The 23,159-nt window shown below is 40.9% G+C and overlaps 1 protein-coding gene across 9 annotated transcripts in view; it reads right to left on the minus strand.

Moving 5' to 3' along the window:
* The window catches only part of NEK10 (NIMA related kinase 10), a 211,086-nt gene that overhangs the window by 80,032 nt on the left and 107,895 nt on the right, over positions 1-23,159 (minus strand). The gene's annotated exons all lie outside the window — the stretch shown is intronic.

Below are 23,159 nucleotides of genomic sequence, written 5' to 3' on the forward strand. Positions count from 1 at the left end.
GAGGAAAGGCCCAAGGAAGAAAGAAAGAGGGTGAGAGAAAAGAGTAGGGAAAATGGAAGGGAAAATAGAGGGAAAGAGACCAAATGTTTCTGTCCTTACAAGTACAATGGTGAAGGTACAGAGTTAGGCCGCTTATCCTAACTTCAGTATGTATTGATGGATGACTAACTGCCTCCATCCATCCACCCCACTAACTACAAAGTTATGAGTACATATGTGCTGACTGCAATAGATGTTGAGTAAAATTAGAAATGAACCTTTATAAAAGTGGAATGGGTCTAATGTTACAAATGACAGATGGTTAGAAATTTAAATTTTACATCTATAGGCTAAATCCTTTCAAAAAGTAATGGTGAGCAGTGTTTTTAGTTGTTAAAAAAGATGGTAAGGACATGAAGACTTGGATATCATTACATTCGGTTATTGGTCATACCCTTGAGCTGATGTATCCACAAGCTTTCATTTAACAGACAAAAAATAATGCAAAACACTCCAGCGATTCAAAATATACAGACTTAGTCCATAAAGTAAATTTTGACCCACTCAGAGGAGTGGCTGTTTACATTCCAATTACTTCCAAGTTCCCATTCTTGACTAATAAGGTCAAGTTTTTAAAGAGTAGCTAAATTACTGAAAATGTGAACACTTTAAAAATAAGATGCATTCTGCTAATTGAATATACTAATTATTATGTGGCAGAATAATTCAACACACATATACGTGTATGGGTTGAACACGACTCCTGAGAAAAAGAAGTCTGATTTAAACCTTATTAAAATGTAAAAATGTTTTCTTTTTGGAATCTCCTGGCTTTTCCATCCATAGTTAAGAGACCAGATTCCCATAAACTGCCTGAAGAAACATCTCTATGGGCTTGAACATGATAGGAGCAAGGACAAACACACAATAGACTGCATAATGATATATCTTCTTGGCTCCTGTATTTCCAAGGTTTGTACACCACTGGGTCCTCAGAGCAGTTTCAGAAAAGATGTGCAAAGGATGGGATAAAACATGCATGTGACCCTCACCACAACTTACACCTGGCATAAGAGTGAGGCAGGCAGAGCTCATTGTTTCTACTCCACATTCCCCAGTCCAACCCCCCAGGACCCTTGTCTATGTTTCCTGAGCCCCTAAACCAACACCCAGTTAAGCTCCAACTATATCATTTAAATTCCTAAGAACTTACAAAGGGAATATTTGGTGGCTTCTCCATACATCTTTTTTTTTTCATTTTAGCTGTAACTGTACCTCCAAATGTAGGGAAGACACTGCCAATCTTTAAGTCAGATGTCGAGGAATACACATTTCTCCAACTGTATTTAATTTTGGGTCTCAGCTATGGGACATATCATCTATAGTCTTCTGAAGTATCTTGGAATGAGAGTTCGAACATACATGGCAAATTATTTTTCTAGAGCTGAACCAAACAATCAAAAAGTCCTCATAGAGCAAGATGAAGGAAAGAAAGAAGCTTTAGTCAACCAATCCTAAATTCTATTTAGCACCTATCAATAACCCCAGAATTGTATTATGGACTGTGAAAGAGAAAAGACAAAGCTATCCATATATACATACATACATACATATAAATACATATGTGTACGTTTGGAAAAGGACAGACTACACTTAGTGGGCTGGTACTGAATGCTAGATTAAAGGGCAGATTATCGTATAAAGAGATTGATAAATCATTATAAAAACAATCAGGGTAGCTATACATCTTTGTTGACTGACAAGAATCAAGGAACAGAAAACAGTATTACTATTCTCCCAACAGATTTCTGATACTTCAAGAATCCGATTTTGTCCACGTAGGTATTCCCATTTGATACATTTCATCAACGCAAACTGTGACCTCTCAACATTTTAAAAAGATGGTCTTGGGATGGCCAGATGGCTCAGCGAGTAAGAGCACTGGCTCCAATGTCGGGATGACCTGGGGATCAAATCCAGGAGCAGATACTTAGCACCACACCCAGAAATAACTGGCCGTGTAACCTTGAGCAAGTTACTTAACCCCAATTGCTTAAAAAAAAAAAAAAAGATGGTCTCCAGGAATCTCTGTGGCTGAAACATTTATCCATGATCATCAATCTGCTGTATCTAATAATCACTACCATTATCATCATGTGATATTTAGTGAGAACCCATTTTATCTGAGGTTGCAAGAATGAATGACAATGTTCACTTCTGAATTTTAAACAACAAACACCATCATTAATTGAAAACAAGTTTAGAAAGAGTAAGGAAAAAGGAAAATGTCAAGTGTTTTTTAAAATTTCAAAGTTGATATTTGTTGTCTTCACTAGCATTAATTATTAAGTTCAATTTCAGGATATGATTTTTAAAAGGTTCAGCTGGATTCATGGATAATATTTATCTGCATTCTCATCATTCCTGCTACTCCTACCTGCACTTTCTTAGTCCCTGCCATTGTTACCCATTATCTCCCTCTCAGTTCTCAATTAAGGATCTATCCAATGTACTGAAACATAGCCAATTGTTGCCCATCCAGCTGTAAACTGTAATCTGGGCAATGTGCATTCTTCACCTGGTTTATTCTTGGTATGTGAATAACTAAGGCAATCTCTTCTGAAGGACAGGTTATCTCACAAGAGAGACCATCTGATGTTCCAAAGATCAATGCCATTGGCACAATGAAGCTTTACAATGGGAACATTTAGATACACAGCCCGTCTTTGGGGGATCCTCCGCCTATCTGGTCTTGCACAGGAAAATGCTTCTCAAAGGTTTTGCTGAGCAGAGCACAAGCTCTGACAGACATTAATGAGCTAGAAGGATTTTAAGAACAATCTCTACCCACTGTGTGAGTAACAACCTAGTTAAAACAAAAGCCCCAGATTGTATCATTATATTACAAAGACCTAAAACGAAAAGACCCAGGTTATATCATTACCACAATGGGATAGACTATTAAAAGATATTAAAGGATAGACTATTAAAATTACTTTTAATAGTAAGGCAAATCAAACTGAAATAATCAGATTAAAACGTCAATAGTTTGAAAAAAGTCATTTTGGGCAGGGTACAAACAGATAACAGAAGAAATAATGATTTTTACAGGGATCACATATCCAGTACATGTACAGATGTAAAAACATGTGTATGCCTCCAACAGAAGGTAAATGGATACTCTAAGGAATAAACTGCTATCTAATTTTGTTTAAAAGAAACTAGACCTGTTCCTTGAACTTAAAACCATATCCCTTAGAGCTCATTTATCCAAAGAAAAATTTCTTTACAGATCTGGCTATCCTAAAGATGCCATTTTCTTCAGAATTTAAGACATTACTAAATACACTCATAAATTCTGCTAACAAAGATGTATTCTATACTAACACTTTTTTAAAAATATAATTTCTTGATGTCTTTCATTGGCGTGTAATATAAAACCATTCATAATTTTGGATAACCTTGAAAGCAAAGATAGTATGTCATTAGAGGGACAATCTATGGTGAAAGCTGGTGACTTTTTTCCATTGGTGGGCTTCTGGAATACAACATTTGAGAAGGAAATTATTTAGAAACCATTTCTGAATCTGTGGTGGTAACAAGGGTGGTAATTGTCATGATGGTCAGTGCTGGGAAGCAAAAGGGATATAGAATCTCAAGATTTCCTCAAAAGGTAGCTAGAAAAAAATGATTCAGTGAAAGAAAAGAATGGAATTTGAACCATAAAGAGTTCAAAGATCACTTGAACTGGTAGCACCAGTGTGGTGATCGAAAGCACAAGGTCTAACACTAAATGTTTAGTAAAACCTATTTTCTGTAAGAAATGTCTCATTTATTCAGCAATACTGACAATTTTGCATATAGTTCAAACACACACACATAAAATCTAAAATTAAAGTTAACTGCATTTTCACAATCCCAATTATGTTAAATTTCATTCAAATCAAATCTGAACCTTGAACAAAAGGCCCAATTCCATCCTTATTTACCAAAATTAATTATAAAATGCTATACTCTCTTAATCTCAAAGAAAACTCATGCAAAGAAGGGGCAATACTTGAAGAAACTGTGCCCTTCTACTCTTATTTAGTTCCCAGTAAGGAATCTTTTCTTTATCTCATCTCTACAACCCCTCCTTTCCCACTCTAGGGGAAAATGAAAATGGAAAAGAAGCAGCAAGCACTAAAACAGTTGCCAAAAGTCACAACGTTTCTGGCATTAAGCTTCAAATACCCTAGTGGTCTAACAGCTTTATATAATTACAAATAAAAACAATGAGTGAGAAAAGGAGTTTGAAAACTAGCAGTGGGAGAGAAGGGATTCTGTGAACTTGTCAGTCCATTTCTCACCTTCCAAAAGACACATCCTAAGTCTTTGGAGGATATAACTGAGATAAGTGCTTCCAATCCGTACTACAGCTGAAAACTTACATCAATTACTTTTGTTTGGAAGGCCATTATGAAGACTATCACTGCTTTGTAACAACTTTAAAATTTCCTTCATCAGATTGCCTAAGCTCCACTATGGAAAATAAATGCAAGAAGGTCTATCAAGTTAGTACAATATTTTTGGAAGGGTCGCTCATCTATGTAAAGACTATTAAAAATAAATAACTTTCCACAAAAAAATTAATTATTCTGTTCATAGAAAAAAAGTTTGGCACCATTTCTTGATTTGCAAATCTATTATAGTTAGACCGAGAAAAAGCTGGGATCCTGCTAATGCAGATTCAGTAATAACTAAGACTCTTCTAAAAGTCAGAGCACTCGTGTACAAATAAAGTACTGATACGGACAGAGGCAAGGGAAGGAGGGTTATTAAAAAACAAAATTCACCTTAGCACTAGTGGAAAAAAGTTTGCCAAATACATCAATAGAGGAAACAAGCATGGGAGGAAGGATGATGAATTATTTCAGAGTAAATAAAGACACAATCACAACTAAATCGCTCATTATATGGAAGAGAAAGGCAACAAAATTGTATTTCTTCAAAAATATTCAGCAGTTTCGCCTTTTCGGTAACTTTGAATCGGATCTTAGCCATGGTCAGGTTTCACGGTGGGCTTACTTTACGGCGTATGAATGTCAAAATCAATAATGATAAGAAAAGCATGTCCTTATCAAGTTACAAGTGCAACCTCGGGGGAATCAGGTGGCTCTGGACCTCAGGTTCCTCCCCTGAACAAACAAGAGTGAATCAGACTAGACTGAAGCTTCTTAACCTGACTGGTGTCATGGGCCCCTCTGGCAGTTTGCTGATGACTATGGACTCCCTTCTCAGGATCATGTCGTTAAAGTCATAAAATAAAACACATAGGAATACAAAGGAAACCAATGATACTGAAATAAAATTATCAAAATATTTTTTAAAATAAGTATACCGTTGGGGGCAAAGCAAATAACCGGCTTGTGTTTGTTTGTTTGTTTGTTTGTTTTTGGTGGGGGTGTAGCCAATGTTTCAAAAGCCTCTCCTTTATTGAATGGCCCATCTTTTGTCACTGATGTTTAGGTTGATGTCTCCAAGGTATGTCACATTCAGTAGCACCTTCAGCTCCTGTGATCTTCAGAATACATTATTCCATTCTTTTCTATGGTTTCTATAGGTTACAGAATATGCTTATGCTGGGGCGGCCAGGTAGCACAGTGAGTAGGAGCACCAGCTCCAGAGTCGGGATGACCTGGGGATCGAATCTGGGCTCAGACACTTAGCACCCACCCAGAAACACGTGGCCGTGTAACCTTGAGCAAGTTACTTAACCCCGATTGCTTTAAAAAAAATTTTTTTAAAAAGAATATGCTTATGCTATATGAAATTCCTCTATATTTTAAGACCTTTCTCCTGTCACTTAGAATTGGTCATTAAACCACCATGTGTCTTACAGTTTGCAACATAGATTGTTTCCTGGGGCTTTTTCCTGGGGTAGGGAGTGAGGAATCAGAGTCTTCAAATGGTACTTTGTTTCTCTTTCAATGGTACAAGTGGTTTTCTTGTATTACTTCATGCAATATGATTTTCAGGTTTTTTCACTTATATTTTTCTGGGAGACCCATAAATCCTTACGTTCTCTTGCCACATTTTGTATTCAAGATCAATATGTCTTGATTGTAAAGAGAACATGTTTTCTTATAACATTATTGCTTTTTGCTTCTCTTCTTCCAGATTCTCTTTCACTTCTGTGCATTTGTGTTCCCAATCAGATGTTCTCTCTTTTGTTTCTTTGATGAGACTTGCCACTGTGGATACAAGTTTTTCTATTCTGCCAATTATTTCTGCCCAGCAGGGCCATAAATTCTACACTCTAATCCTTATTTCTTTCTTGAACCCTTCACAAATATGCTACTGTGATTCCATCCTTTCTTGGGAATCCAAGAGGTCTTCTGCCTCATCTTTGTCACTTAAGTAGTGACGGCGGCTTGCATCCCGGTTTAGTGGTCCCATACCACCTGGAATGGAAAACCCCCAGGTAGCAGAACAAACCAGAGATAAGCAAAGGTCAAATACAGTCCCAATCCATTAATAGTTCATTCTAAATTCCCTGCATGTTTGGGAGGCCAAGTGAAGCTGAGGCAACAATTATTTGTTAGGCACCCACTATGGGCCAGACAATGTGCTACATTCTGGGGCTACAAAGAAAGACAAAAAGTCCATTCCTCAAGCAGCCCACACTCTGATGAACCACTTCCTAAAGACCGCTAGGTGGGTCTTTCTTGTTTCCCACATTCTCCAGGCAAACTTCCCTTCCGTTACCAGGGAACAACTTTCTTAGTAAGATACTATTTACCTTCTGCTTTTGCCACCTAGAATCCAAAAGGCAGGACTCACTTTTCAGCAATGTCTTTGTTGCCCATTGGTATAAAGGTAAAAAAGGGAGAGAAGGCAGTATTCATGAAAGGAGGAGGAAAGAATGGCTAAATTTATTATTGCAATTACCAGGCCCTTCTTGGAGATTCCCTTCATCTCTATTTCACATCTTTTATTTCCTAGCCTCAAAGCTGAAGGAAAGTTCTGGACACTTTTATATTTTCTCTCCAAATGCTTCCTTCCATTAGGACAGATAAATAACAATTCAAGTCACCACTCCCCAACTTTATCCTTTTAAACAAAAGGAATAACTATTACACTTGGCAGCTGGGATTTCACAAGAATGATATGTGATAAAGGATTAACTCCCTAGACAAGGCAGGAGCCTGGATAAATCCATACATCCATTATGTCCAAGATTAACTGAAACTAGAGAAGAAATGAAACTTTGAAGAGGGACTTGAAAGCTATAATTGAAAAAAGCAACCTCTAATTGATAATACAAATATATAGGACAAGAATAGTGCCATCCCAAGACTTCATAAAGAAATGTTTCCTTTTATGGGAAACAGCAAATGTTTGTAGAAAAATAACTATAAAAGAACCTAAATATTGGAACACAATTAATTTTGCTAAAAGAAATTCTCCCAACATCTCTTTTATTTATTAAAAATGAAAAAGGAATTGTGTATCCAACTACAAAATGTGCACTTTTAAAAATCTATTCAGTAGTTCTTAAAATTCAGATAGTAGATTACCATGCTCATTTTTGGTGCTAGGCAGGAGCAAATTTTTTATAACAGAAAGGAACATTTTCTGGAGAAAATAGTTAAGCTTTACTTTTTTAGGATATGGTACCAGAGACAAAAGTCCATCAGAATATGCAATAAAATAGGTCTAACTTAAGCAGAGATAATAAGCGTTACAGACTGAAAATCACATTAGGCTACTTTCCAGGGGGAAAAAGTGGCATTTACAATCAAACTAAGCTTATTTTAATCTGGAATTTTATCTAGCTTAGAGACTTTCTATAGAGCCTAGACTCTACAACTAGCAACCTTGCTGTGTGATCCTGCAGATCATGTAATTTCTCTGGTCCCAATTTCTTCACTTGCAAAATGAGGTCGTTGGATTGATGATCTCTAAGGCCAGTCAACAAGCATATTTTATTTACCAGGACTGCACTCCTGACTACTATATCATATCCCAGAAATCTCTGCATCCTGAAAGATCATGTCACTGCTGGAATTCACACCTGATAAGGCCCCTCTGCCCCTGCAGCCCCTCCTAAGACTGGACGGCTGCTTATAGAAAGGGCATTTAAGGAGGTGTCCGAGCCAAGCATCTCCTCACTCCTCACCAGGCTTGCAAGCTGGCTGGTCCATTACAACCTGCATGGGGCATCTCCTTTTTCAGTTTCTTTTCATGTGCTGCCCTCCCTCCCATTAGAATGGAAGCACCTTGAGGACAGGGACAGGCTCTTCTCTTGTGTTTGTATTCCCAGCACTTAGCACGGTGTTTAACACACAGCTTGGGGGGGGGGGGGGGAGAATATGTTAATCACCATAAGGAAATTCTCCTGATAATGTCGTCCCCTCTAAAATTCCATACTTTGATGGACTGTTCCCTACAGGTACAGATCACAATTCATCCACCTTATTCTGTGTGATTCTTGTCCCTGTTCCCATCCTGATATATCTGTGTGCAAGGACATGACCTGGCTGAGCCTCAGTGTCTTAATCTGTCAAATAAAGTAACCTAGAAGACTAGATTAGTCAAAAAAAACATTTGTTAAGTGCCTGCCATGGGCCAAACAATAGGAAAGAGGCAAAAGACAGTCCCTGTCTTCAAGGAGCTCATAATCTATTTGTGGGACCCAAAGACCATGGAGCTCACTGAGAAGGCTCTTCAATATTCTAAGGGTTGATGCATTCAATATTTACAAACAGGAATGCCTAAAGGGTTCTTCCCTCATTTGTTCTTTGCCCAGGACATCTTTCATGACACTTGGTAATGACATATCTGCTTGGCTTTGTATTATTATATAATTATTACATAATCATGTAATAAAATATATTCTTTATCAGGAAATTCTGGTGTGAAATTCCCTCCACTGGTATAGAATAGCAACTTGTCTTACTGTCTTGAGGGACTGTCTAGGGTTCCTTGGAGGTTAAGTGAATCTCCCATAATCACAGAGCTAATATTTGTCAAAGGCAGACTTGAACTCAGTTTTTCCTGATTCCAAGGTTAGCCTTCTTTCCACTATGCCATCCCAATCTCTTTTCTTTCATTCACTTCCAGTTTCTCATTTCAATGACTTGTTTAAAATGGTCACGTTGGAATTCTGATTACAAGGCGAGTTTTCTTTTCAACTTTGAATTCTTTCTTCAGCTTGACATTGATATTGAACTTTGGTCTAGGCAGTCAATAGCCTGACTGTACACAGATGGCTGATTTTGAAATAGCTCCTGTGTCAGTAACCAATCATTTTCTGTATGTTAAGAAAGCCAATTTCATTTTTATGATGGGATTTCATACTTGCGAAGTCCAGTGCTTTCTGTCTCAGAGGTATAGGACTTTATTTATTTATCTAAAAGTCTTTATTCTTTTTCATTTCTGAAATGTTTTCTTTTTCATTATGAATTTAAGCAATATGAATATTTTCACATATGAAAAAGGAAAGAGAATTGTACATAAAACTATGAACTTGTGACTCAAACTATGTTTTCCAACATATTTTTAACAACCTCTCCTATTCACATATATATATGTCAGTTTGTGTTTATGTATATGGGCATATATACATATATATGCCTGTGTAGAAGCATATGTACATATATGCATGTCGTATATATATGTCAGTACATACATTGTGTATATATGCCTATGTGTCAGTATACACACATATATCCACTTAGCTTGGACAATCTTGTGAAGTTCACTATGTAACTTCTCTACTTTTAATTTTCTGCCACTGTTGTTACTTTACGAAACAGTCTTTTGGCTTATGTTCCTTATGAAAAACACAATGTGGGATGACTTGGTATCCCATGAGAAGCCTTTGACTACATAAAGAAACCAACTTTGCCAACCCCCTCCTCTGACTCTCCAAAGGGATCCCGTGGGCTGTTATGAGGCTTCCTGGGCCTTATTTATTGCAAGAACCTCTCTCTCTCTCTCTCTCTCTCTCTCTCTCTCTCTCTCTCTCTCTCTCTCTCTCTCTCTCTCTCTCTCTATATATATATATATATATATATGTATGTGTGTGTGTGTGTGTATGTGTGACTCCATTCCTCCAATGATATATCAGCTCACTGGTCACTGGATACATACCTTACCTTGATGATACCAATAGTTAAATTAATATCTGAAGATTTCTAAGAGGTGTATGATCCTTTGTCACCTTTTCTGAAACTGTCACTATGAAAATGGCAGGGCCACATAGGACTGGTGCCATTTTGTATTTTCATCCATTACATAAGTCCCCATGGTCGGAAAATGTGTCTCCTAGTAGAGATATTGCTGCTTATGAGTTCCCCTGCACATTGCCCAGCAGGTCCTTGGACTGCAGCCTTGTTACCATAAACATGCCAGAAGCCTACTAGAGTCTGCACTCCACTGCACGGGTCCCCTGCAGAGGGTCTCACCAATAAAGATGGAAACACATTCCCGGGGACCTCTATGCCTTGAGCAAATGCCTTTCTTCTCTTGGCCCCAGTTCTCCCCCTGCATACCCCCACCACTATAAAACGAAGGGGTTAGATCACATGGATTTTTTGTGAATAAAACCACTCTCTTTGTGGTATCACCAGAGAATTCAGTGCTTTATGCCACAGACTGATACAATGCAAATTTCTAAAGACAAAGATATATATATGTGTGTGTGTGTGTGTGTGTGTGTGTGTGTGTGTACATATATATTTATATATATATGAATGAACAAATGAGTGAATGAATGAATGAATGATGGTTTCATGGAATAAAAAACACACAGAATTTTCGTTATATAGCAAAGCTCCACATGAAAAGCCATTATCATTTTACTTCTTAAGTTTTATCCTCTGTATTTGTCATTTACTAATCTACTTAATTTAAGTTTCTAAGACACTGATTACTAATTGTGTCCAATTTGATGATCTCTGCAGTCTAGCAAAAATAATGAAGCAGGCGGCTAACGAGTCTACGTCTAATGATTGTAGAGCTAAGATCACCCACCCACGCTTCCTCTGTGAGGCTCTCCCGATGCCCCTAGTTGGTGGTGGTCCCACGTTGCCATGCATCGCCTTGTTCCTACCCCTGGTCGAGCGTCCCCTCTCTGTTAGACTATAAGCTTCTCAAGGGCAGGAACTGTTCTTTACCTTTCTTTGTGTGCCCAGCACTTAGCATAGTGTCCATTGTGTTGTTGCTGTTACTGTTTCAATCGTGTCAGATTCTTCCTGACCCCATTTCAGGTTCTCTTGGCAGAGATATTGGAGCTGTTTGCCATTGCCTTCTCCAGATCATTTTACAAATGAGGAAACTGAAGCCAGCAGGGTGAAGTGACTTTCCCAGGGTCACACAGCTAGTGAATATCTGAGACCAGACTTCACTTCGGGTCCCCCTGACTCCAGGCCCAGCACTCTAGCAGTTGAGCTGCTTCTTGATTTGACTTTCCTTGTGCATTATTTGTATTATATAAGTTCCGTAAGGGTAAGAACCACATTTGACCTAACTTGATCTCTTTCCCAGAGCCTACAGGAGTGCAGCTGTGATTCCATCAATGCCTGGTGAATTGAAGTAAATTGGATTAACACTGCAGCCAGCAAGGGCTTCCTTATAGGCTCTCCACTTCTCATTTTTGTGGCCTTGCCACCACTCATGACACTCCTCCTCCTTCTTCCTGCCCCTTCCCCACATGCTCCCGATTCCTCTCTAGGAGGCTGCTCCCACAGTCCCCCAGCCCTCATGTGAATGGACCCTGTTCCCTTCACAGCACCGCTCCGGGTCCAATGGGGCTGCCTGAGAAGCTCCATCAGAGCCACTGTGTCCCTGGGGAAACAAGATGGAGACAACTTAACGTGCAGATAGCGCTAGAAGGCAGGCGACTCCTTGTTAAATGAGTAGTGCAGACGGCCGCCGTTAGAGGAGATTACTCTTTTAGGTAAGGGCCACGGTGTCCGTGTCCCTGTCACGTGCATACCCAAGACTCAGGAATCTCCGGCCCTGAAATTTCACTGTCTCTTTAATTCTCTGTGTCTAGAGAATTTGTTCTATAGGGCGAAAGTAATGGAAATCAGCATCAGCATAGCACCTATGATGTTCCAGGCTCTTTGAACACAATTTTGAGCTAGAAAGAAATATTTTTTGTTGTTTCTTTGAGACTGGGGCAGCTAGGTGACAGTGATAACGTGCTTGGTCTGGAGTCAGGTAGACTCTTACTGAGTTCAAATCCAGCCTCAGACACTTACTGGCTGCGTGACCCTGGGCAAGTCACTTTACCCTGTTTGCCTCAGTTTCTTCATCTGTAAAATGAGCTGGAGAAGGAAATGGCAAACCCCTCCAGTATCTTTGCCAAGAAAACCCCAAATGGGGTCAGGAAGAATCAGACATGATGAAACGACTGAGCAACAGAAAGCCAAATCTTGTTCTTGCAATCAGCTTCTTAACTGCTACCTTCCCCCGGGTCCCTCTTTCTTCTGTAACTCTCACGTTCAATCATTCAGAGGCAAACAAAGGTTCTCCTTTTCTGAGCCTAGACTTCCCAATCCAGCAATGTCTCCTAGATTCCTGTGAAGGCCTTGATGTGCCTATGGGAATCACCATGAGAGGGGAGTGGTTGATCAGGGTGGAGGAGTCTTGGGAGAGGGTCTGTTACATCCTGGGTACGTGCCTTAGATACATGGCACCCCACGATTCACATCCCGTGGGCACATAGATGCCACAGTACCCCTCAGTGGGGAGTCACCAGCCACCCCCTCACTTCTATCCTCCTCCCTCAGACGCATCTGACCCTCTTAGCACCAGGCCTGGCACATGTCTTAGTATTTACTGAGCGACTGTTCTTTTTCTCCCTGTCTGATGACTCCTCAGCCTCTGCCCTAAGCCTCTCCACATCATCAAAGCCCTTAGCACAGTGCCTTGCACGTAGGAAGCACCATACGATGTCAGACAGCAGGCGCCCACTGGACACTTCAAACTAAACATCCTAGACATGTTTTAAACTCAACATGACCAAAGCTGAACTGGTTATCTTTTCCCCAAAACCCTCCCTTTCTCTAGATTTTGCTATTTTGGCCAACGGCACCACCACCCGTCCAGTCCCCCCAGCACCGTCCTGGACTCTCACACTCCTTCATCCCACATCTCCTGACTGTTTCTATCACCATGATACCTCATTCTCTTCACTAAGCTACCCCCTCAATTCAAGCCCTCATGACCTCCCACCCAGATTATTACAAGAGCCTCCTAATTGGTCATGCATCCTACACACTGAGGCCAAAATCACTTCCTCAGGTATAGATCTTACCTCGGCATTGCCCTACTCAATAAACTCCAGTGGTTTCCTGTTGTTTCTAACGTTAAATGAAAATCCCCCTTTTTATTGTTTAAAGATCTGTAAAACCTGGTTCAACTCATCCTTCCAGTCTCCTTGGATCTCATTCCGTTTTTCTCTCTCTGCTCCTCATTCATGAAACTCTCAGCTCCCATCTCCATGGCTTTGCAATGGCAGCACCACATGCCTGGTGAGCCCTCCCTCCAAATGACCTTGGATGTGTATGTTTGTACATGTACTTGCTATCTTTCCCAACGAATGCAGCTCCTTCTGAGTAAGGACTGTTTTGTTCTTTGTACTTGTAACCCCTGTGTCTGGCCCATTGAAGGCCCAGCTGATTGGCTGGTACTCTCTCCCCATTCCTTAGAGCAAGCAGCTGCTTCCTTCTCTTCAGGAAGCGCCTTGTATCCTTCACTTAGCACCACGTGTTCAAGGCTCCTTTGTCCCTTTATATTTGGTATCACCTTCTTCTACCTTCAACATACTGATTCCCCTCACCTTTCCATATCTTGTTTTAAAGAAAAAAAGAATTCTAAAATAAAGGCAGCATTTGCAAGTGTCTAACTCTAAACAAATTCCCCAAGTTGGGGCAAGTTTAGCCAGGGTGAACCTGAACTGCCTGCCAGTCCAGAGGGCACATGTGATCAGTCCAACAGGTGGGGGAAACATTGAAAGCCAAAGGTGGCAGGCGTGGTGGCTGGCTTGAAAAGACACTGGGAAGCAATACTGGGGAAATCAAGGTATGAACAGGGGCTGGGACAGGGTAAAAATAATACTCAAAGCCAACAAAGAGGAGGAAGTCAGTTAACCAGTATTATTAAGTGGCTACTATGTGCCAGGTACTGTATTAAGCTCTGGGGATACAATGAGAAGGCAAAAACACTGTGCCCACTCTCAAGGTACAAAGTTAGGTGAACAGAAGGACAGACACACAGTCTCCAAGTCAAGATGAGGAGAGAGCGAGCTAGGAAGACGCTAGAAGTCAAAAAGAATGCTAGCTAGGATCTCTTCCAACTACTTTTTTTTAAAGCAATCGGGGTTAAGTAACTTGCTCAAGGTTACACAGCCAGTTATTTCTGGGTGTGGTGCTGAGTACCTGAGCCCGGATTTGATCCAGGTCATCCCGACACTGGAGCCGGTGCTCTTACTCGCTGAGCCACCTGGCCACCCCTAAGCAATTGGGGTTAAGTAACTTGCTCAAGGTTGCACGGCCAGGTGTTTCTGGGTGGGTGCTAAGTGTCTGAGCCTGGGATTCAATCTCCAGGTCTTCTCAACACTGGAGCCGGTGCTCTTACTCGCTGTGCTACCTGGCCGCCCCTCTTACAACTACTTTTAATGGTAAGACACTTACTGTTCATTGGTGGCTCATAGTTTTCCAGGCAGGCCCACTCAACACAGACAGAGATGCATCTAGTGAGAGAGAACCAGTCCTCTTAAATGTCACAGATATCTGTCTTATATCTGTCTATATATACTGAACTTGAAATTCAAAGACACGCACAAGAGTTGCAACAACTATTTTAGTTGAGCTTGATATTTCAAATACTTCCAAAGATTAACAATCCCTTTAGCATGAATAACCTCTCCCCTGGCAAAGACTGCAATCCCTCCATGCCTGAAGAGGTAATTCTATGAGTTGCCAGGGTTCAAATAAAATCCTCACTCGGTAGCCAACATTCCAAAGGTACATTCCTCTAAACTTGGCTTGGGCGGTTAACAAGCCTTCTCAGCTTAGTGGGGCCTGCTAGATGGAGGTAATCATATGCTAATATAAGAGTTGGAGAAACGAGGGTCACCTCCACACCAGAATGACTCATCGGAGAAGGAATTAGGGGAACGTTTAATTATGCAACAAACTGAATGAGAATCGAGTTCAAAAATGATGGTTGCATTCATCCCAAATACGCTGGTGACCAACAGCACACATTTCTTGGAGATCAGCTTTTTCCTGGATTTAATTAGACTTTAGGGAGATGAACTGTAGGATTTCTAGATGTCATTAACGAGTTAGAGTAATGATCTACTAAGTGTGTCCTAGGGGGCTGGAATACTTATTACTGTGTTTTCTCTTAAAGAACCAAGTCAGAGCCATCTCACTAACTCAATAATTCTTCTTCCAAAGCATTTGTCAATTTATGAATAAGTGACACCTTAAGATCATGTGGATACACATACATGTAGGTCTGGTATCAAAAACACACAAAAAATCAGAAAATTCAGTATAGCATGTTAATGCCTCAGTACAAGAAATCTGGACTTCCAGTGCGGTTCTCTATCAGAGCTCTCTTAATTGATGTGTTGTTTTAATTGGAAAAGAATCAAATTACACTAAGTTTTCTTCTCCCCTCTAGGATTCTGGGACAACACTCAGACAGAACAATCAATTTCAAACCAATTTATGTGACAATGTAATTTCTTTTGAATCTGTTCTTGACAAAATATATGTGAAAGTGCTTAGGACGTATGGTCTATACAGAATGGAAGAGAGAGCTCCCCATCACTCTCTACATATATAAAGCATAAGGTAGTGAGTTCCTTGTCACCAGAGGACTTCAAATAGAAGTTGAGTGACCATTTATCAGGGAGGTCACAGGTAGGATTCATCTTCAAGGTAAGGCACATAGAGGCCAGGGCTCCGCAGGTCCCTGTTAAGACTCACAATCTAATATTCTATAGAATTATGAAAAGGATGGGCATGTCCATCTACATCAGTTTTGTAGGGGCTATGAATGAGGGCCCAATAAACCAGACTGGGTGATGATAATGGCAGAAAAGGTGACCAGACACATTCCTGAATGACAAGCAAGGAGACCTGTATGGCCATCTAACCAAATTTACCAATTTCTACCTTCTTTAGGTCAAAACTGGGAGAAAAATCATTGCTTCTGTAAAGACACCATTATCAAAGAAAGTACAAATGGCCACAGAATTGCCAAGCTGGAAGAATTGCAAAGCTGAAGTCACAGGGATAGACACTATGTCTGACACATGGACGGCCAGCTTTTGCCAGGATACCTCCTGGGAAGGGGACTCACCTCCCTACTCCACGCTTCCCTATCCTGAAGCAGCCCATGCCTCTTCCAGATTGCCCTAATTGGGAAGTTCTCTTCATGTCTACAATACACATATTTATGTGAATATGAATACATGTCTATGTATATGTGTGTCTGCCTGAACAAAGTGAATCCTCTGATTCACTGATGACTGCTCACTGGGTACAGCCTTCCACCTGGTCCTGAATCTGCCTAATTACACTGCTGTCTAGCCCACATCTCTCTGCCTTCCCATAAGAGCCAAATGCTCTGCTAAAATACAGGGGAACCGTATCTATAGCAATCCTTTGTGGTGCTGGGCCCACTAACATATTAAGAAAAAGCAGTGAGCTCGGTCTTGCGAGATCTGGTCTGGATGAAGCCCTGCTGCGGCCACAGGGCTCCTTGTTGTGCTAAGCCTAGAGATGAGACTCTGAAGGCCTTGGTGAGGACATACTATTAACCTCTCTCTTTGGGTAATGTCATTATAATCTGGCCACACTGAACAGGAAACAAGGTTAAAAACTACTTTCATTAACAACCCCTTCCACAATAACACTGTCGGGTTTTTGCTAGGAATCAAAGTCAGTCTCATGGGTCTGTGGTCTGTAGAATCCATTCTCATTCCCATTTTGATCAGTCTATTTCACCCTTTTCTGATGCTGCTGTAACCCTACTATCCTGCACACCCTTTCAGAGATCAGTGAGAGGGGCAAACCATCACATCTGCGCATTCTTTCAGTACCCAGGGATGGGGTTCATCTGGGCCTGGCGACCTGAACTCATCAAGGGCAGTAGACTTCTCTCTTATCATTCCCTTCTTCATCTTGGGTTTCAATAATTAATCAAGTTTTTTCTCTCCTTACCTGTTCAAAGCTTGTTCCCTTTGACAGAAAAAATAGGAAAATGAAGAGAAGCTTTACCTCCTCTCCATCACCATTTGCCACTATGACTAAACAAACAAAAAACCCTCTCATCCTTGACTCTTCTTACCCAGAATAAGCTTTCACAGCCCTGACTCTGTTCTCACATGATGGCCTGAGATGCTTCTGAATGCATCCTTCACCATCTTTCTTTGCTTCTTCATTCTTTATGTGACTTTGAAAATTTTAAGAATTTGCCACCATCCCTCGGTGAGCTTTTAAATCTTCAGACAGCTACACCCTTTTTCTCCTCTTAGGGGAATGGCTCCTCTGCATACTTTTCTGTCTGGACTACTTGTTGCTTGAGAATAGAAAGCAAGAGAAAAGGGAAGGAAGAAAGAAAGAGAAACTGTACCTCTCACTGCAGTAGAGGGTATTTGGGGCATGACAGGAACGGATGCCCATATCTGTCCAGGGGACTCAGGTAGACAGACGTGTCAACCTACTTCACAAAGGCCAGTCTTCAGCTTGAATCCTGCACAGAGCACTTCACCCCTCTTTTCCTAGCCTTTGATCATGCTATTTTCATTAGTGGACTGCTTTTCTCCTTTGGGACCAAATTCTGTCCATATCTTAAGGCCCAAATCAAATCCCACATCCACAAAGCATGTCTAGACTATCCCAGGCCATTAATCGCTATCTACTGAATTCCTCCCCTTACAGCCTATATCATTCAGTGACATCACATTTAATTATTTCATTTCATTTCATTATTTAACCACATTCTGCCACATGCTGTCCCCACTACATGGCCTGGGTTGGATCCCTTACACTTTCAGGAACTTAAGTTTCATTCTAGTTAGTTCATTCTAGGTCTTTTCCAGCTCTAAGAGTCTATGATTCTGAGACCATGATAAACGGTTTAAAACTACCTCAGTGAAAGACATGCACCATACTTTAAAATTTTTCACCATAACTAAAATGTTGGCAGATAGTGTCACCTTTGGGTTCAGAATAAGACTGTGTTCGTATTCAAAATCAAATTTTTCAAATCCTTGAATTGTCACTCAAAAACTTTTTTAATGACAAATGGCTTTGACTCTTTATGTAAAACCACTCTCCAGTTATTTGTTCTTCTTTTAAAATAAAGCATCCTTATTCTAAGGGAGACAACTAGCACATCTATCAGTCACTTTTAAAAACAGATTCTTTCTAACTGGGATGTCTTAGGGTGAATCACAACTACAATTTCTCATAAAATGCTGTGAGAACAGGTCCTAAATCTATAATCTTATGTGCAGCTAAAGAAGAAAGAAATATGTTGTTTCACCTTGGAAACAAAGTTACATCACTCTGGATCCACAAAAAGCTTTGGGTTGTTGAATTATTTGACTGTCACAAATGATTTTATTCAGTCACACGATACGCTATATAAATAAGAGAAAAGAAGTGTGCATATGTAAATATGGGGTGAGGGAAGGCATGTTGGTACAATCAAGAAAACTGGGCACCAGAATTAGAGAGGCCTAGGAGTATGCAGGTGGCACCTAAAAGATGTTCCAGAGATCTCCCTGAGAGACCAGAGGAAAAGCTAGATGTGAATCAGAGGAACTGAACTGGGCACCATATTGGGAAAGTTAGATAGTGAGCCTGGCGTTCTTGTAGCCCTGACCAAACTGGCCCATACATACTCATAAGCAGAATGAAGGAGAGTTCAGGAGGGTAGCGGCAGTTGGAGAACAGACTTTTCTTCCTTTCTTGTGGTGAGTAGGGGTAGCTATGTGGCCAATGAATGGAGGGCCAGGCCTAGAATCAACAAGACCTGAGTCCAAGTACAGTTTTAGACATGACCCAGCTGTGTGATCCTGGGTTAATCACTTAACCGGTATCTGCCTCTGTTTCCTCATCTGTAAAATAAGGTTAATAATAGCACCAGGGTTGTTGTGAGGATCAAAAGAGATATTTGTAAGGTTCTTTGCAAACCTTAAAGAGCTATATAAGTGCCAGTTAGTATCATCATTTTAATCATCATTGTCATCATTATTAATCTATGTTGATCTCACTTCATTGCTTATGTTTCTTTGGGGCTCACACATATCCTACACCAGGTGAATATGTGTTCTCCATCTTGCCCACATATATACATACACTCTATAGGGGCTGTATACCAAGGGAAGCTACTCCCATTTTTTCACCTCTAGAGAAAGAAAGGCCTAACAGCAGGCACTGGGCAGCTGGGCCAGGGGGCAGGAGGGTAAGGGCCTTTGGGTGATCCTTGTCCATTCATGCATCAATGGGGAATCAGACTGTATGATTATCCAGTCGTCATCCTGAAAACCACTAAGTAATGGGAAACAAGTCTGATAAGTTCTGATAGGTGAAGGTCAGAGTATGGACAATCTAAGAGGTGGTATGGCTGTTCCCCAGGGAAAGGGACAAGTATGAGGGCAGGCAAATACACACACACACACACACACACACACACACACACACACACACACACACCCCTTTATCTCTCTGCCACCACTGTCCCATGTCCTTCTCCAAATCACCACAGTACCTAGAATATATTAAGTACTTAATAAACACTTAGTTGATTGTTGACTGTTACCTTGGAGATATGGAAGACAAGATCTGTTCCTCCTGGATCAGTGTCTAAGCTACAGAGATAACAGTCTCTCTATCTAACTTCCCTATGAAACTGGGCTGGCGTCCATCAGAATCACCAGCATGGCACATCCCTCCATGTTGTACTATATAGCAAGAGCCCTGGGGCTTCCAGGCAGGAAAGGACATAAATCTGCAGATGAGGGTCTGGCTGTGAAGGGTGGGAAGTAATTTATAGCCTTTCCCGGCTCCAAGTGAGAGACCTGAGGTCTTTCTACCATGTGGGACTGCAGACAGTCAGCAGCTGGAAGGCTCTGGGCCACGGGCAATTTATTGGAACAATGGGCATACAAATACTGACAATATGTAAGTCAGACCAAAGGGATGGACGTCAGTCCCACTGGCCCTGGAGAAGTTCATTAAAAGAGCAAGATGTTTCATTCTGGATATTAATGATGGAAAATGAGTTTATGAAAGTCATTTTTTCCTGCTAGCAATGAGTTAAACAGCCTGCCCTAACTTTCATTCATTTCTTCAAATCATTAAAATGCAAAGCATGAATCGATATCTTTCTTTAGAAACACCTTTCTCTAAGAATTCTATATACCTAATTCTGCACAACTGAAAATAATCTCCACAGTAATCTCTGGTAATTTATAAAAATAATCGCTTTATCTTATCCCTTTCAGCTCTATAATTACAGACTTTCAAAAGATAAAAAAAATAGAAAACACCTTATTCAAGTCTAAATATATTGTGTTTCATTTAACAATTCATTGTATCGATGTGATGTCAACTCCATACAGGGAAAAGGAATCAATTAGGCAGCTGGTCCTGGTGTGACTGAATGGAAAGACACCTTCGACACTGTGATTATGGAAAAGTACATAACCTCTTTGTGTTTCAGTTTCTTTTAGATGTAACAGAAACAGAACTATGTCCAAGTGTGCTGTGAGGACTAGCAAATAAAAAAAAAACACTTTAAAATATACAACACAAAAAACAATCGTTTTTACTAGACTATTACGGTTCTCTACCTTTCCCCATATTTTTACACTAAAATGAGGGAAGAGGATGGTAAAGAGAGAACTGAGAAAGGGGCTACTTCATAACTCCCACATGCTTAACCAGGCAGGTGCCCCAGAGGGCAGCTGACTTCTCTCCTGGGGGGTTAGAATTGATTTCTAATTCTCATGAGTCCCCACTAATGTGCTCCCAGTTGATCATCAATTTTCCAGCCAGACTTAACTAGCTTTTAGAAATAGGCGTTTACCTATGTGGTATATCAGAACAACTGATACAAAGCATCCTTACAAAAGATGGGACATAATCTCCCATTGGACATATAAATTCTGGGAGAAAAGTGGCTTCAAATGTAAAGATTTTATGTGACAAATAGGTAGTTCATAGCACCCGGCTGGAAGGAAAGCCTCTTCTCCCTTCCTAGAGTCTTCACAAAACGCCCCTGTATGTAGCCTTCAGTGCAGGAGATAAAGCACTGGGGCTGGAGAACCTGAGTTCAAATCTGACCTAAGACAATTACTATTGGCATGGTCCTTGGCAAGTCACCTAACTTCTCTTTCCCCATTTGTAAAACGGGAATAACAAGGCCTCCTCTTCCTAGGATGGACGTGAGGATCAAATAGGATAATATCTGTAAATCACTTAGCCCCACACCTGGAACACGCTACGTGCTTTTAATAAATGCCCGTTGCCTGAAGACTAGTAAATGCCATCCTCTCATTCCACCAGAGAAGGTGGTGGGGCCTCTAAGAGGAAAGTAAGCAATGAATCATCAGAGTGATGGATCATCAACACTAAGAAAGGAAGCGGTGAGCACTCCAGGCCAATGTGGACCCATCAGATGTGAAGAACAACCTGGCTAGTGGACACTGGGGACTTTGGTGGCCAGGCTTCGGGACTGGCAGAGCAGAGCACAGGTGGGATCATCTGGAAAGGGACTGACGATGACACCCAAAGAATACCAGTTACTGAATTCATATCAACCTGGACGGTCACACCCACGCTTGTGCACTCAATGTTTCAATGTATTGTTTGGATAAAATTATAAGTGAAACACGTAGCCCATGTGTGGAGGGCACCAAGATGGGAAGGATGGCTTAATCTGTGGGCTGAAAAATCAGAATCCCCAAAGATCTCCACAAGACATAACAGAACAAGTCTAAGGTGGGAATTAAAGAGGGATTGCTTGACAGTCTTGCATTCAGGTTAAAAACCAACCACACAAGCAGAAGCCCTGACTTGCAAAGAGTCAGCGTGAGAAGACTCGGGAGTCCTAGCTGACTACAGAGTCAATGTGAGTCAACAAAGTTAACGCCATCATGAGCTGCATTGAGGAACGTGTCCTGTAATGCATTCTGTCAATAACAATAATAACTAGCATTTACCTATCACTTCAGCATCTACAAGGGGTTGTTATATGTGATCACGTCTGATCTTAATGTCTATCCTGCCATTATCATCCCCATTTCACAGGTGAGGGGACTGAGATACAGAGAGGCTAAGCGACTTTCCCTGGGGCAATGACTATTTGTATGTGAGGCAGGGTTTGAACTCAGGTCTTCCTGATTCCAAGTCCTGAACTCTTTGAAAGTGCCATCTACAGGCTTAGTTAAGCAACATGCATTTATTAAGTGCCTATCACACGGCTGGCATTGTGTTACACAACGGCGACACAAAGAAAGGAAGAAAAGTCTGTGTTTTCACGTAGCTTAGAGTCTAATGGGGGGGGGACAGCCTGCAAACAAATATGATACACACATACATATATATACATGCACACATATGACAGATTGCAGATAATCAATAGAATCAAGGCACTGACAACATGTTCACGACATTCTTTTTCCAGACGACATCTACAGTCCTGTGCTCAATTCCAGGTACCGCACTTTAAATAAATATTCACAAGTTATAGTGACAGCTATGAGAGGACTGCCTAGGAGGGGAAGGGGAGACAGAAGCACAGCTTATGAGAAACAGTACAAGGAGCTGTGAGGTTTTGCTGGAAAAAGAGAAAACAGGAGGCACTCGATAAAAGTCTAATTATTTGAAGAGATGCCATCTGCAAAGGAAATTCAATTTTCCTACATGCCTCCAGAGGCACTAAATTAGCAGAAGGTTTAGGTTGGCAGATTTTGGGGCAACAGCAAGCATGGCCAGGCTCCTGGTGACATTATATAGATGCAAATTAGGGAATGCTATGATCTCTAAAGCCTCAATATCACAGAGTGACCCAAAGGGCAACAGAGACATGCAAGGGGCGGAGGGAGGAGGTAGGCTGAGGCATGTTAGGAAGGGTCATCTGCAAACAGAAGTGCA

Source organism: Petaurus breviceps, unplaced genomic scaffold, assembly GCF_028583685.1.
Source record: "Petaurus breviceps papuanus isolate PSGF00001 unplaced genomic scaffold, PetGlider_PUasm1.0 185, whole genome shotgun sequence".
In the NCBI taxonomy this organism is placed as follows: domain Eukaryota; kingdom Metazoa; phylum Chordata; class Mammalia; order Diprotodontia; family Petauridae; genus Petaurus; species Petaurus breviceps.